The sequence below is a fragment of the Vombatus ursinus genome, unplaced genomic scaffold (genome assembly GCF_900497805.2).
Source record: "Vombatus ursinus unplaced genomic scaffold, bare-nosed wombat genome assembly UNPS02000749.1, whole genome shotgun sequence".
Taxonomy (NCBI): domain Eukaryota; kingdom Metazoa; phylum Chordata; class Mammalia; order Diprotodontia; family Vombatidae; genus Vombatus; species Vombatus ursinus.
Window position 1 is genome coordinate 8,916,294 of NW_020940527.1, and position 14,123 is coordinate 8,930,416.

Consider the following 14,123-nt stretch of genomic DNA (forward strand, 5'->3'; position numbering starts at 1 on the left):
TTTTATTTCTATATTTTGGCTTTATATCACCTAAATTCCCCCCTTTCTCTGCCCTCTCACCTAGAGAACTTTCCTATATAGCAAAGAATATTTCTTTAAAGATTAGAAAAGAGAAAAAAAATCAGCAAGACCAATCAACACATGGAAAAAAAATTTGAAAATATATGTAATGTTCCATCTCCCTGGACCTCCTACTTCTTCAAAGGAGGCAGGGAAAGCATCATCTCATATCTGGGGTCACATTTGTTCTTTGCAATTTGGCAACATTCACTTTCAATTGTTACGTGTGATTCTTCACATTAACATATTGTAGTCATTGTGTATATCTGGATTTTTTGGCTCTGCTTTTTTTTTTTTTTGGCTAGGCAATGGAGTTGAGTAACTAGCCCAGGGTCACATAGCTAGTGTCAAGTGTCTGAGGCCACATTTGAACTCGGGTCCTCCTGGCTCCAGGACCGGTGCTCTATCCACTGCGCCACCTAACTGCCCTGTTGGCTCTGCTTTTTCACTCTGCATCCATTCACGTAAATCTTCGTTTCACTCGTCATATTCCGTGTCTCTCACTGCACAGTAATGTTGCATTCCATTCACATACTGCAGTTTATTTAGCCATTTCCCAATCTATGGGCATCTACTTTGTTTCCAAGTCTTGGCTACTACAAAAAGTGCTGCTATACATATTTTGATGAATATGGAGCCAGGCTTCTTATCAATGACTTCTATATGCCTACTAATAGAATCTCTGGGTCAAAGGGACATTTTAGTCACTTCATTTGCATAATTCCAAATTGCTTTCCTAAATGGCACCAGGAATTCACAACTCAACCAACAATGCACTAGTGTGCCTGTCTTCTCCCAACCCCCTCTCACATTGACTATTCTCATCTTTTGTCAACATTGCAAATTTGCTGGGAATGAAGTGAAACCTCAAAATTGGTTCCATTTTCATTTCTCTTATTATTAGTGTTTTGAGCTTTCTTTCACATGTAATATTTTTAGTGGATCAATTACTGATTGATTAACCACTCACCAATTAATCACAACCTGTTGTCAGAGGAAATGTGGATTCATGGATAGCTGGATTTGGAATGAGGAAAATTTGAATCCTGCCCTGGATTCGAATTGCATGATGCTACGGTAGTCATTTAATTTCTCTAAACCTCCATTTCCTCATTTGCAAAATGGGGATAATAATAGTACTTCCCTCATAGAACTGTTGTGAGGGACAAATAAGATAATGCATGTAAAAGTTTGCAAATCTTAAAGCTGTTATATAAATGTCAATTATTATTATTCCCGCCCCCCCCCCAAATACCCCTCCATATCCTTTTTCTTTATAGAGGTAATTGGGGTTAAGCGGCTTGCCCAGGGTCCCACAGCTAATAAATATCTGTGGTAAGATTTGAACTCAGGTCCTTTTGACTGGAGGACTGATGCTGTATCCACTGCACCACCTAGCTGCCCCTCCATAACCTTCTGTGTCACAGACTTACCAAGCACTGAGCCTCAATATCAGACAACAGATTGTAAATTGGCAGGAAGTCTGGTGGCAGGGCTCTGGAGTGATAGGGATAGATATAGAGGTGATATGTATGTAACCCTAGTCCCAAAGGCTATTGGTATCGGACTCTTTCCTCATTGATTAAGATCAATGCTCTACACTTGCATGAGGGGTGGGGCAGAGTAATGGAGAGGGGGACAGAGGAGAGCTCTATAGTTGCCTCATGCTCCGGAGTCTCTTCAGGTCTCTCTGGCTTCCAGCTTCAAGAGAAAAGATGGACAATTCCAACCTCACTTCAGGTTGCTGAAGGAAAAGACTCTGGGAAGAAGCTGACATGAGAGCAGCTGGCAGTCTCCAGTGGGTCTCTGTCCTCACCTTGCTACACTAATGGAGATCTTCCCCTTGGGTGAGGTCTGAGATTGTCGGTTGGTTGAGCTAAGCTAGTTACCTGACTCCCAATGGGGAGCTCCTTCACTCTGCATTGCCTGGAATATATTCTCCTACGCGTTATCTTCTCTGATTTCTGTTTCACTATGATGGGATAAATGGGTTTTCTTTGCTCTTCTCTACATTTGTTTGTTATGGACCTGGTATTTGGTGGGAAGGGAGTCAAGCCTTGGATATAAAACTTAGGATCCTGCTCCCCCTAGTAAATGAAACATCAATTGGAAGTTAGATTGAACGTGAAAACCATATCCTCTAGACTAATAAAGGAACACATAGATGTAATTCTACCCTGGTATTCCCTCTTTCTCGGGGAAGCAGGATGGCTAAGCTTCTGGTCCCAATCTGCTTCTCTCCTAAAAAGAAATAAAGTCTCCCTTGGAGAAGAGGAAAGGGAGAAGAGATTAAAGATGTCTATTCTGCCTCCCTTCAAGTCACACAATGATACCCAAAGGGTTCGTGGGGAGACAGCCCTTGCTACAGAAATGTGTGTATTACATTATATTGCATATATTATAATATATATGCATTGTGTGTGCATGTGTGTATATATGCATGTATGAGTGTGTGTGCGCGTGTGTATGTAACCAATGGTTAACCTGTGGTTGACCAGCCATCACTCTCCAGTGGTGAAATGGAGGTGCCTAGTTATGACGTGAAAGACACCACCCTGCCTATAATGCATCTCTTCTATGTTAGGAATTTCAAAATAGGGAAAAACGTGTAGAAAACACATTTTTTGTTAAAAGAAATCTCATCCTGTATCCTCCACACTCCAAGATTCCTGACCTGTGATTCCAATGCTTAGTGTTTGTTTCTCTTCCCCTCCTCCCATAAAATCACAGAATCTGAGAACTGAAAATGGCTTTCAAAGTCATCTAGTCTAATCCTACCCTGTGTACAAAAGCCTCCTACTATACCTGTAACAATTGATTTCCCAGCCTCTGCTGGGGGAGAGGGCGCCTCTCCTCACCTCAATGCACTTGGAGAATTGTATGTTCACATCCTTTGGCTATGTATTTATTGGAGAATGGCTTTTGGTCTTACATATTTATGTGAGTTGTCTATATACAGGGGTATTGTGAGACTCCAATGAGAACCTTAAGGTGCTATAAAAATAACAGTTATTAGTATTAGCTCACTGTCCGAAGTTCTCCAGCAGAGTGATGGCTTCATTCCCTGAGCCCCCTCCTCCCCTTAGGTTCAAGCCATGTTTATACAGCAATACAGGGATGTGCTGCTGAGGTTTAACAACCACCTCTCTTTTAAAAAAAAATGGATGCAAATATACTTTTAAGTGTAATGTGCATTATTAACACTTTTTAAAGTCTGGACAATCAATAAGGCAATAAATCTCTCCCTGATTTGTAACACATCTCTGATTTCTGAAGTGTAAATGCTCATACTAAAAATATAACAATTGGCTCTTGGTGAAAGCTGGCTCTAGCACACCCATTTGTGTGTGTGTGTACACATATACACCTGTATATGTGTGTACCTATATACACACATATACTTCACATGTCAGACATATTTGATACAAAGATTTTTTCCCTAGTCAACTGCTTCCCTTCTTATCCTAGATGCTTTAATTTTTTCACTATAGTTAAAATCTTCTGTACGAGTTGTCTCCCCCATTAGAATGTAAAATCCTTCAGAGTGGAGACTATATCTGTTTTTCTATTTGCTTCTCTGTGATTTGTCACAATACTTTGCATATAGTAAGTGTTTCATAAATGCTTTTCCATTACTTTATTCACTGTTTTCCTAAAAAGTGTTCCTTGGTCAGCAAGTCTGAACTTAAAAACGTGCTTTCTATAGTCTCTGGTAGCAATGACTTGATCCTGAATTTCTTTTTTTCAAAATATATTTTTAATTTATTGAATATTTCCCAATTACATGTAATTTTTAAAAAATAATTTAAAAATTTTTTGAGTTCCAAATTCTTTCCCTCCCTCTCTTCCACTCTCCCTCCTTGAGGAGGCAAACAATTTGATATAAATTACACATGTGAAGTCAAGCAAAATGTATTTCCATATTAGCCACATTGCAAAAGAAAACACAGATAAAAAATAAAACAAGAAAAATAAAGTTTAAAAAAGTATGTTCAATCTGCATTCAGAGTTCATCAGTTCTCTCTCTGGAGGTAGATAGTATTTTTCATTCCAGGTCCTTTGGAATTGTCTTGGATCATTTTCTTGATCAGAGTAGCTAAGTCATTCACAGTCGATCATCGTACAATATTGCTGTTACTGTGTACAATGTTCTCCTGGTTCTGCCCGCTTCCCTTTGCATCAGTTCATTTAAGTCTTTCCAGATTTTTCTGAAACCATTCTGCTCATTATTTGATCCTGAATTTTATGAATCCTTCTGTTCTAGAAATATATCCACTTGGATCAACAATTTATTCTGCATTTCTTTGTTAACGTACCACTGTTTGAGTTTGCCAGACTATTGCTTATGGAGTCAGCCAATAAGCATTTATTAAGCAACTGCTGTGTTCCAGCATTGCCATATACAGAATTGGTGCCTAACAAGCATTTATTGGCTAGGAGAGATGGTGTGGAAATCACAGATTTTTACTCTATTTATATTTCTTTATTGAAAAGCACTGAACTGAGTTAAAAGACTTGGGTTTTAAATCTGGCTGTGCAACTCACTGCCAGTGTGACTTTGAGAAAGTCATTTCAGCCTCTCTGGGCTTCATTTCCTCCTTTGGAAAATGGGTGAGGGCTATAAGTCCAACCTGAACCTCTAGCGTAGGACCAGAACTTGAGCTCCCCTTCCCTTTCTCCGCTTTTATTCTGGAAAGTTCAAAACTGGTGAAACATGGGAAGGGACTTTTTATTTTAAGAAATAAACACATGGTTTCACATGGTTGATTTACATTACTCCTAGTAGGTGCATAATAAATGCTGCTTGAATCCCCGTGTTGGAATCTTTTGGACACCTGGACTAGTCTGACTTTTCAGAGCTGGCCCGCCACTTGATACAGTGGATAAGAGGACTTTAGAAATATCTTCTTATTTCATCCTTACAACTCTGGGAGGTAGGTGCTACTACTATCCCCATTTTTACAGATGACTGAGGCAAACAGAGGTTTAAGTGACTTGCCTAGTGTCACAGGGCTAGTAATTGTCTAAGGCTAGATTTGAACTCAGGTCTTCCTGACTCCAGGCTCTGTGTTCTAATCACTGAGTCACCTGACAGATTCAGGATTCTAGGAGATTCCAACAGACTATTAACTATAGGCAAAATGTAATAAGACAAAATTTGATAGAAATAAATGTAAATTCTAACACTTAGGTTTAAAAAAAATCAATTTCCCAAGTATATAAGCTAAGGGGGTGGGGTGGGCAATGTGGTGTGTAGCTAGATAATAGTTCATCTGGAGAAAAAATCATAATCTAGGAGTTTTGGTGGATTGCAAATTTGATGAGTCAATAGTGTAGGTGTTTTGTTTTGTGGTTTCACGGGTGTGAGGGAACTCCCAGATTGGAAATTCCTTTCATTGATTCAGATGAGCAATTCTTAGGTAACTGATAGTATTAGAGAGGTGAGGGTGATGTGGGCGGAGAGGCACTGAGAAGTTGTTCAGTCTCTCAGTTGTGTCTGACTCCTTTGGGGTTTTGTTGGCAAAGACACTGGAGTGGTTCTACATTTCCTCCTCCAGGTCATTTTACAGATGAGGAAACTGAGGCAAACAGGGTGAAGTGACTTGCCCAGGGTCACACCGCTACTAAGAGTCTGAGGCTGGATTTGAACTCACAAGATGAGGCCCCGCACTCTATCCAATACCCCATCTAGCTGCCCCTTGAAGGAAAGATTGTCTTTTTTCTTTGTATCCTCAGCGCTTAGGACAGTGTCTAGAACACAATAGGTGCCTAAAAAATGCTTATTGATTGATCATAAATGGCAGTTTGATACAGAGGCTAACTGAAGATCTACCCGTTCCCCTGTCCTTGTGTAACTCAAATGGACTCACTCACAGAATAGAATAACAACAAGGAATTTACCAGATCAGGCCGATACAGAGGTCAGAGGCAGATGTCACCTCCTGGTTAGATGTGCTTTTATGACTACTAGTGTGAAAGGTCAGGGCTAATACCCATCATACAGTTCAACTGTGTGATTGACATCGGTTGACGTCATTCATACAGTGGCCGTGCCAAGTGAGATAAGCTAATGAGTCTGTCTTGTTTTCAACTGCCCATCATCTTTGCTGCTACAAACATAACCATAAGAGATAACCTTTGCTGCGTGTAGAATTAAGAAAGAGGTCAGTCTCTGGCCAGGAAATATACTAATATTAAGCCCCTTAACCCTTGGCCACAAAATGACTGGTAACCCCAGGCAGAAATGCAACCAAAAGCCTGTGCTTGTAGGATTAGAAGAGGGTCCATGAAAGAATTAATTGAAAATACAAAAGCTCACTTTGATAGTATCTCCATTAAAGCTCACATCCCACTGTTAGTGGTCCAGAGTATCCGGATTACAATCCAGAGCAATATAAATGACCAAAGGCATTTACAAAAGGATTGTGCGTAGGTGTGGCAGTCCATATCACACAATCTCAGGGTTCTTAGACATTCTATCATGCTTCTCTAGTGTAGCTGTGGTAATCACAGCAACCCCTGATTTGCCGGGCTGGGATGCTTCCTGTGGACCTGGGTATGTACTTTGGATGCTTACTGAGAAACGTTTCTGGGGGCACAGAAACTCCAGATTGGTCCCCACTGACTGGGGTGTAGGGCTGCAGCAAAAATGATTGGCAGCTGAGAACAAATGGGATTCTTGTGTTCTTGTGTGCACAGCCCATTTCATGGAAAGTGGCTCAGTCTGGAAAAGCAGGGATTTCCACGATGCCCTATGCTACAAAAGGAAAAACAGACCTCTACAGAGGTAATTTCCTTCCCCATGCTCTGCCCCCTTAGAGTGCAGTGAGCAGAGGGCAGAAAGAGAGTCAGGTCAAAGAGAAAGGAAGGGTTTTGAAAGCTGGGGATTAAAGGGACGGAGGGATGGGGTGAATGAAGTAGACCAGAGAACAGTGCAGGAAAAACAAAACCCAGTGGTAGGTGCAGAAATGAGATGACATGATTTCACACGTATAATTGATATCACATTTCTTGCCTTCTCAGTGGTTGGAGGAAGGGGTAGGTGTAAGGGAGAGGCTTTGGAACTCAGAATTAAAAAAAAAGAATGTTAAAAATAAATAATACAATTTTAAAAAGAAAGAAATAAGATGATAAACACCAGGCATGTCTCTGCAAAAGTGCTTTGAGCTCTCTGAATAATAATAAAATAATAAAAACTAGTGTTTGTAGCACTTTAAAGTTGATGAGGGACTTTACAAATATTTTGTTCTCACAATAAACCCTGGGATATTATTCCCCATTTTACAGATGAGGAAACTGAGGCAGCTAGAGGTTAAGTGATTTGCCCATGACCACACAGCTAGTTAAGTATGTGAGGCCAGATTTGAACTCAGGTCTTGCTGACTCTAGGCCCAGAACTCTATCCACTGTACCATCAGGACACCAAAATCAAGTCATATCAAGACACTATTGGGAAGGGCAGCTAGGTGGCGCTGTGGATAAAGCACCAGCCCTGAGATCAGGAGGACCTGAGTTCAAATATGACCTCAGACACATATCACTTAATAGCTGTGTCACCCTGGGCAAGTCACTCAACCCTAATTGCCTTAAAAAAAAAAAAAAGACACTACTGGGGGCTCCTTCAGCTAGGGCCTCCCCGCAGCCCAGAGAGTCTGGACAAGGTCAGTAAGGATGGCGTTGAGTTCCAGTGGCCTCAGTCCTTATCTCCAGGAGTCCAGGGGCCCAAAAGCTTTGAATAACCTGGGAAAGAGGCCTCTTGCAACACTGGGATTTTTAGAAGTAAGCTGGGAGCCATGAGGTCACAGCTGAGCAGAGCTCAGAGCTGACAGTGATCCAAGACAGAGCACTCGCTGTCTCCCTTTCTCCCCGGCTAACAAGCAAACAACCTTGCTGAGGCCCATGGACCGTGACCCGGCTTGGAGGAGACAGCAGGCTGGGAAGAGGTTCTGAAAGGTGACTGAGGCTAATCCCCCTAGCCGAGATAACTGTTGAGTTTCTCCCCTGAGCTTAGCCCGAAGAGAGGCTTCCAGACTCCTTCAAGAGAGCATCCTCAGAGGGATATTCAATAAAACTTACAGAGCCTCAGCAGGACAGATATACAGGGCGGACTGTGTGGGTGTGTATGATAACTTTAAAAAAAAGCCAGCGATATGAATGTTAGATCACCTCGCCCAAACACAGCACTGTGCAGGTAAACTGAGGCCAGTAAAAGTAAACTGCCTTGCCTGAGGTCCCCTCAACCTCAGACCTCCAAACTTCTGAAGCCCCAGCCTATGGAGCTGATCTTGATTCTCCTCTGGCTCCTCCACCCTCCCCATTTCCTTATTTCTTCTTTTCTCTCCCACACGCAGGAAGTTCAGCCACGGAGGTTTCAGGGGCCTCTCCTCCTGATTATCCTGCTCCTTTCCAAAATCCCAGCCCACCTGGAAATGATTTCTTAGACAGGGTTTCTGAGGGGTCTCCATGGTGATGCTTTATACTGTGGTCTCCATGGCAACACTTTAGGTCTCCACGGAGACCCAAGTGGTTTTTTTTTTTTTTTCAGGAGACCCTTAAATAAATAAATCACCCTGTGATAATACATCCTACAGATACTTGGCTTTCCTGGTCTTGTATTCAGTCCTGCTCTCCCTTTGGGAGGAAGAATTGGGAGGGAGAGGTAGGTCGAGTGGTAATTTTAGTCTTGCTACCTCAATGTAGTTGTACAAGGCCTCTGGCGGCCTTGTTTTGGGCAAAGTCAGAATTGGGTCTTTTTGACTGTCCCAACTTAAGATTTCCCATCAAGGAAACCTCTTCTGCTGATGCAGATCAGCAGCCTGTTTTTATAGCTTTAGTTGCTTGGAGGACTGATGGCTTTGTGATTTGGCCAGGGTCATACAGCCAGTATGAGTCAGAAGTATGATTTGAACTAAGGTCTCCCTGGGTTCCTGACTCCAAGGCTGGCCCTCTAACCATCAAACTCCGTTTTTTATGAAGGGGAAGGGTCTGGGGAGAAACAATGTGCAACTGGAAATGGAAGAACTGGAAGAAATCTGATGCAACGTGGTCCTGGATTTGAATCCTGAAGACCTGGATTTAAGCTGTCCTGTCACTTACTAACTTGGACAAATCATCGCATCCACGTGGGCCTCAAGCTTCTCTGCAAAATTCGGGATGGAAGGCCTCTGAGCTCTAACATTCTGTGATTACGGGTTACCTGTAGATTTAGCAGAGCTAGCTGGAGCCTGGGATGCTGCGAAACCCAACCAACCCTCTCACTTCACAGATGAGAACACTGAGGCTCAGGGGGACAGCCTCTTTACAACAGGTCAAACCAGGCTGCACAGTGAGTTAGGAGCAGGGCTGGGACTAGAAGCCAGATTTACAGGTCCTGGGCAAGTAAAGTTCTTTCTCTACATTATTAAATACTCACCAAGTTCCATGGAGCCAAAGGCACACAGCACTGGGTATGAAAGCCCATTAAGGAATTTAGAGCTTTGAATGTCCTCTCTTGAAATGCATCCTCCCCAGGGGCAAAACGTCATTAGGCGATCACCAGCCATTAACACTCGAGAGTCAATGAATTTATCAAATACCGTCTCTTTAGTATCATGGTACCCCAGAGGTGCACTGTGGAACGAGGGCTGTTAAGAACCTTCATCTGGGACCCTGTGGACTTTTCACGGGCTCCTGGAGGATACCTAGGAAGAGGCTACAGTCACAAAAGTACCCCTGAGCTTTAATTTTCTGAATGTGGACTTTTAAAACTAGCCTTACGTTAAAAGGCTGCTCTAGGTGGATTTCTTTCTTCCAGGGTCCTACTTCAGGGAAGACAAATGAACTTGAGTATCAGCCTAAGTAATAATAAATAACTAGCATGTACATGGCACCTACTATGTGCCAGGCACTGTGTTAAATACGTTAAAAATATAACACTTGATCATCACAACAACCCTGGGAGGTAGGCGCTATCATCATTCCCATTTTACAATTGAGGAAACTGAGGCACAGATATTTAAGTGACTTCCCCAAGGTGACACAGCTAGTAATTGTCTGAGGCAATGTCTCAGGTCTTCCTGACTCCAGGACGGACACTCTATCCACTGCACCACCAGCTGCAAAACAAATTAAGAAGGTTAAGTCTGCAAAAACTCCAAACACAGCAAAGAGCATTCTTAACCATTATGATTCTAAGAAATTAAAAAAAAAAATCCGTGGATTATCCAGGCCACTGGCCCCTTTCATTGGTGCAGATAATTCCTTAGAGAAGGGAGACTAGTACTAAGCAAGGGCGTATTTCATCATCTAAATATTGTTAATGATCTTTATAACCATTTGTTAAACATGTTAACTAAGGGATTCAACTTACCCCTCCCCACTACACATACAAACACACATCTAGAAGACAGATACAAAAGCACAGCTGGGCCCTACTAAAGATTCTCTCCCCACCCCCCCCCCACCCCCCACCCCCTAAGTGAAACCGGCAAGGCAAACAAACCTTCATCTTACCACACAAAGCCCTCAGCAACCTGGCCCCAATTACCATCCATTCAACCTTTATTTCCTTCTCTAACCCAAATGGTTCCAACCCATTCATTCCTTCTGTCCCCTCTTCTCACCAGCCTTCCTTTTCCTACCCATCCTATTTCCCTTCACCTTTCCCCTCCCCAATGCCTTAGCCCCTCTTTGCTACCTATTCAAATCACATCCATCCAATTCATCTCTCTGAAATCTAAAGTACCTTCTCCCTTTTAAGGCCATCCCCCACTCTGAAACTCTGCCTGACCAGCATCATCAGTGATCTCGGAATTCTGCACCTCATAGCACTCATATATAAATATTACACACGTATGAAAGGTTAGATGATATAGGAAATGTCTTTCTAGGCTTCGATTCCAGATTGAAGAGTTCAAGTGTGGAAACCCGTCTCCTACCTCTTTGTATCCCCCTGAGTCGCTAGAAAAGGGCTGGGCTCTTACCAAATGTTCTAAGTAAATACTTTATTGTTTTATAGGGTCTACTTTCAGTCAGGCACTACCAATAAATGCTTACCATGATTCACAGAATTTACCTTAAGTAACAGATTTTGAAGGCACACACATGAGGGGATATTCCTTATTTCAGAATCTCTGGATTACTGTACTTTACATCTCCTTCCTCCTAGTCTAAAACCCAGAGCAATCTGGTTCCTATCAAGGAATGAGACATGGCCAATGAAGGACTTTATTTTTGCTTAGCTATGCATATTTGTTACAAGGACTGTTTTTCCCCAATGTGGAGGTTGGAGGAGGAGAAAATCTATTTTTGTTAATTGGAAAAAAAAAAGGCTCATGATTGTTCTTTCCTTTGATTTTTAGTAGTACTAAAGAGCTACCAAAAATGGGACACACTCGTAAATAAAAATTATTTTCATGAAATGTTGAGTTCAACCAGAAATGAATCAATGGAAACACAAACCCTGAAATAGAAGCAAAGCACCATAATTTTAACTCTGACAATTTATATTCAAAGATTCTACGTGATCCCTCCCCACTTCCAACCCCCAAGAGCTTTACAAAGCAGGAGAGCATAATTGAAAACAAATAACTACTTTTAATTCACTCGTACAAAAGGATATTGAAAGGGCAAAGAATTGAATAAAGAATCACTTCTCAAGGATAAATATACTTTAATGGGTGAGATGGCATTTAGAAGCATTTTTTTCCCTTTCAAATAATTCCAGAAATTTTAAACTCACCATTTGGCCTCCAGTTTGGAATATATGAAATATAATACACACATTTAATTTTAACCTGAGGCTGCACAAAAGCAAATGTTCCAGTCAATTTCACATCTGGGAAAAAACAAAAACTATGTACACATAGACGCGCTTCTGTGGCACTCTGTAATTTGACCCACCTAACTTTGATTTCAGAATGGGTAGACCATTGTGTTGTGTTGTGAGCTTTTTTCTTTTTCGTTTGTTCGGTTTGTTTTTTTGTCTGGCCAACAGTTCAGGATAATTTCAGATAAATGAATTCAAGTATCTGCCTGTAATTTCTGAGCCTGTGTTCATTAGTTAGATTCAGAATTTTTGAGCCTCACCTGACAGATGAGGGAAACTGAGGATTGGAGACATTAAATGACTTTTCCAAGGCCATTGCACAACTAAAGGCTGTGTGGGCAATGGCTTTCGCCCCTTTTCAAACCAGGGCTTTCAACTCATAAATTCAGGGTGGTGCTTTAGGGCAAGAAAGGGGGAGGAAGTCAGGGCTAGTAACACTGTTAGCCACTAGGATGGAGTCAGGTCCCATAATATTTCCTAAATCCCAGTCTTCTGATTGGAGCCGATTAGAAGCTCATGCTATTCTGCCCCTACTTTCCAGTTCCTGTTTTGTGCTCAAGCATGTAAACAAGAATAATTTTCTGAATTAAGAGAGTTCCATATTACACACTAGTTTCTATCATTGTCTCTAGACTATATTCGTTGATCCCAATTCCAGTAGTCTTACAGCTCTTAACCCTGAGTATAGAATCTAAAATACCCACCTTGATTTACACTGTAAAGTCACTTTATTATTCACAACCAACACATCACTGGGAACGTCTCATTCTACAACAGCATAAACAGCAAAGGAAGGGGTCGATTTTTCAGTCTCAGTGTTTATATCCACCTTTTGCCACTTCTACGGGTAACTGCAGTACCTTGGCCTTACAAGTCTCCCACCAAAGGACAGCAGGGGCAGTTCATTCTAAAGGTGTCTCTTTTTCATCATTAATTTTCCACAGAAAGTCATATTCTTGGGAGCTCTACATTTAACCTAGAAACTAGAAGCGTTTTCTGCCCCAACTTGTTGACCAAGAGCACAGCCGGCAGACCAGATGATTTAAATCTTTATGGCTAGTTTTTACCATCCAGAGCAACAAAATAATCCTCCCTCCACTTTTAAGTGATAAGCCACTGAGATATAGCTAATGGTCAGTCATCCTTTACTTTCATGAGAACAGGGTTGCTCAATAGGTTGCCCAACCTCCACCGGCTGATCTTTGAGTCCAACTAACACATGGTTAATGTTGTCGTAATTCACAAGGACAGCTGAGCTAAATGTAAAAAGAATTCCCATTGGGCTGCCATCCTTCATCTTTCTTAGAAAGTTCAAAAGATCAGATGGTAGGTTTGAGACAACTCTATTTTGTAGCAGAAATTTTAATCTGATCATCACATGGACAAGAAATGTCATTTCAACTCATGCCAAGAATTTGTAATTCAATTTTTTTTTTTCAGTTGCATGTTGGGAAGAGCTAGTTGGGTACATTCAATTTTTAAATAATTACAACAGTCCCAAGAACCAGCATGGCACAGTGGAAAGAACACGACATTTGGAATTAAAGGGACTGACTTTGGATTCTGGTGTGATCACTTACTTCCTGTGATCTTGTACGTGTTATTCAGTCTCCATAGGCATCAGTTTCCTCACTTGGAAAATAAAGCTGTACTGAAGGATTTCTAATATCTATTCCTTCCACCTATTAAACCTCCAATCCTGTAATTCCTGTTAAGCACTCCTTAATGCCTCCCACAACACCCCCACACAAAACACTGAAGTTTGGACATTGAATCTTACAATTCCGTGGGCCTTCCCTAGATTTTCCCTCAAACTTCTGTTCTTCATTTTTCTATCTATCCATAACGCACGTGACTTCTCAGTCCAGAACACCTCACTTAACATCTAAATGAAGGAACTGAGCAATCCAAACCAAATCATTCCTGAGGCAGGTCTCAGCCCCTGCCCCCTCACATACAGGGAAGACTCCCTGCCCTCTAGCACAGGCCACAATTCTCTTTGGATGTAGCTTCAAGGATGGTCCTGAAGGCATAGGGCCTTGGGCCATGTTTCTGGGGTATGCGACATAACCCTTCAGGGATGAACAAAGGAGGGGCCCTGCACGGAAGGTTCTGGGGGAGGGAGGGAGGGGCTGTGCTGTTGCTGTCTCCATTTTTCATTTCTTCTCTCTGGCTCTTTGCCAGTCTTAATGAGCAAATTCTGTACAAAGAACACATTGTCTCCTCGAGCAAAATCCAGTCTCCTCTCTTGATGGCA